Source organism: Nicotiana attenuata, chromosome 1 (genome assembly GCF_001879085.1).
Source record: "Nicotiana attenuata strain UT chromosome 1, NIATTr2, whole genome shotgun sequence".
NCBI lineage: Eukaryota > Viridiplantae > Streptophyta > Magnoliopsida > Solanales > Solanaceae > Nicotiana > Nicotiana attenuata.
Genome location: NC_031989.1, coordinates 15,222,694 through 15,226,004, shown reverse-complemented (window position 1 = coordinate 15,226,004; position 3,311 = coordinate 15,222,694).

Here is a 3,311-nt window from a genome sequence, read left to right as displayed (position 1 = left end):
ATTATTTTTCCTGGGGGGTGGGGGTTGGGGTGGGGCAGGGGAGGGGGGGTTGGGGGTGCAGGAAAAAAAATAGAAATTTGAAAAATTACAAAAAAAAGTTAAAATTTTTTTTTTCTTTTTTGTGCCGGGGGGGGGGGGGGGGGTGCAGAAAAAAACAGAAATTTAAAAATTACAAAAAAAAAGTAAATTTTTTTTTTGCGGGGTGGAGGTGGGGGTGGGTGGGTGGTGACGAAAAAAAACCTTTTTGAAGAGAGGGCATGGGGTGGGGTTAGGTGGGTGGGTGTGGGGTGGGTTGGTGAGGGTAAAGAATAAGGTGGGAAGCTTGAGAAAGAGTTTTGGAAAATGTTTTCCCTTCTCTTGATAGGGAAAACATTTTCCTCCAATTGGAGGAAAATGAGTTGATGAGGAAAATGTTTTCCAAAACATTTAAGCCAACCAAACATGAGAAAATTGGAAAACATTTTCCGCAAAATATTTTCCTTCGTCAATAAAAATTAAACCTCAAGAGAAATGATTTGTTAAGAAGTTTCTCAAAAGGGAATCACATATTAAAAAGAAGAATTACTCCAAATAGTCGCTCATCCAACCACTTAAACTAAAAATAGCCGGTAGAGGTATAATATATACATAATTTATGTATTATATGTATATAATAATGTATAATCTATATATATGGCTAGAAAAAGTAAAAAATAACTCTGCCCCGCTATTTGTGTAAAGATCCCTATTAAAAATTGAATCACAGTTTGTTTCTTAGTTTGAAAATTACCAATATCTAGTCATATAATTTCATCTTCTTTTTCAACAAGGGATAGGAAGGGAGGGAATAGTGGCAAGGTGATGGAATCATGTAAATGATATAACATTTTTAAAGAAGAAAATTTCATAAATTCCAATACAATATCATTTTATCAAGATGTCTGCGCCAAAATTACTGGCCGTTACCATCTTTATTCTCAGTTTCGAATCATTGATTCTGCTCATATACTAACATATAGCAGTAGTAGCAGCACTTTATTGCGGGCAATAGTTAGAACTTTGTAATGAGAGCCTTACCCTCATAATTAAATACTAATATTCGAGTAATATGAGTCATTTTACTCGAATGTCATGGAAACTGACCCATCATGTAAAAAATTAGTGCGCTGTTCAAATGAGTACTTTACATAAAGTTAATTTAGTCTCAGTCTTTTTGAATGATTGTTCCCGTCGAATCTCAATTTATCAGCTGCATTCTCTAAATAGAACTTTTTTCAGCATTCCTAATGAAAAAGAAAGAATATAAATAAAGTACACATTATTACAAGGATACTTTCCTATTTATACTGTTATGTAGTACTCCTAATACGTCTTTTTTAATTTCATCCATTTTCTTCTATTTCTGATCTCATTTAACGAGATAGGTAAGAGAATTTGATTACTTTCTTTGCCAAATATAATAAGTGAAGTAGGACCTAATTGAGATGCACATGATGGGAATTCAAAATAGCTCCTGCAGTTTTTTCCCCCTTTGACCATCAATCAATATTAACAGAATCTGGTCAAACTAGGTAATTTTCCAACCAATCAAGATACTATTGTCCTACTAATACTCTCCACCCTAGTGCAACAACCCCCCCCCCCCCCAAACCCAATACTATCCTGAGTTCCTCCTCATGAGGCTGCAGAATAGAAGGAGGTGAAGCTTCCAATGGGAACACAAAAAGTCACAACTTGTCCTATGCTGAAAGGACAGCTTCTTATAATTAGGCAATATAAAGACAAAGTGATCAGAAATCACAAATCTCTCTTTGTTTGTATCTTAATTTTGTCAAACACAAAGCTCTTTAAAATTGCTCTGTCCTGGATTTTTATCAGTTTGACTGTTTGAGCGCTCCACTTTCAAACATTGCCTGTCCAAGCCAAGTGAGAAACAAGGTGGGGACCCCCAATTCCACGCAGAGGAAAAGTGACAGATATTTCAAAAATAATTTTATATTCTAGTAATAAGTAATCCTCATTTGTCTGAGGAACACCTTGTGAAATACAGCATGAATATAATATGGGGTAGACACATCTACATGATGTACTAAAAATCAAGTTTTGTTAGCTCTAGTTTAGCTACTATTGTATCTAATTTTGTAGATGAAGATGATAATAATAAATTAATAATTGAAGAAAAGTTTAGACATAGTAGATTGAATAATGAATACAAAAGAACAATGAAAGAACATCGATCTTTTGATCCTAGATTATAGTAGTATTTTACCCTTTCTGATAAGTAATTAAGTATATCAACTTTTTTCCCGGGTGCATCTAATCTAATAAGTTAATTAAGTATGATTACCTGGCACTAATGTACAAGCAACTTTTACTACACAGTACTCTTTATAATATTGTAATTAGTGTTGGAAAATATGAAAGGGTAGCTTTAAGCCTCAAAACTTTTCTAGAGGAAAGGATAAGCCATCACTACTCAAATTGCTATCATAGGGGGTGGCTAATTGTCTTTCTCAACGTTAATGTTCTGTTTCCCGTAGCAATCAGCTAATTTAGGGGTCGTTTGGTTGGAATATGATTTATACCGGTATAAGTTATATTGACATAAGTTATGCTGGGATTGTTGTTTATTCATTGTTTGGTATGTTGTATTAAGAATGACAATTGCATAATTTCTAAGAAGAAGGTATAAGTTATACCGGTGCTAATTACCCCACCTTCTATAAGGTATAAGTTATCCCAGTGCTAAAATTAACACCGGGATAACTTATACCTGGTTTGCTAACCAAACAGAGTATTAATGTGGTATTAAATTTTTATATCACCCTTATACCTTCTTATAACTCATACCAAAAAACGACCCTTAAGGGTTCACCTTCATTAAAGATGGTCCCCATATGACATAAAAAGTAATTTTGAATGCTCTGTTTCTTCAGCTGCTTCCAGCTGTTCTAATTTAATTTTTAATGACAAACCTCTTCAACAGCGAAACAGCCCATAAAAACATATTATTACAAACGATGCAACAGTTTTAGGCTTTTATCAATTGGGCTTCTTACGTCGAGTTGAGACTTTGCGAGTGACTCAACCTAATGGTTCGTGGGTCATAAACTCATAATAGCAAAGAAGAGAAAGTATTTAATTTCAAAATTTATCTTTCTTTTGTGATGCTTTCTCCTTTGTTGACAGAGGCCACATGTTTGGAAAATAAAGTACCACGTAGTTGATTCCAAATTGCTATTTTCGCTTCATGTCTGAGTGCCAGTCTTACTATTTAATTAACACATATTAAAATTCTTTAACCACTTGAGAAAGTAAGAATCCTTGCTCAA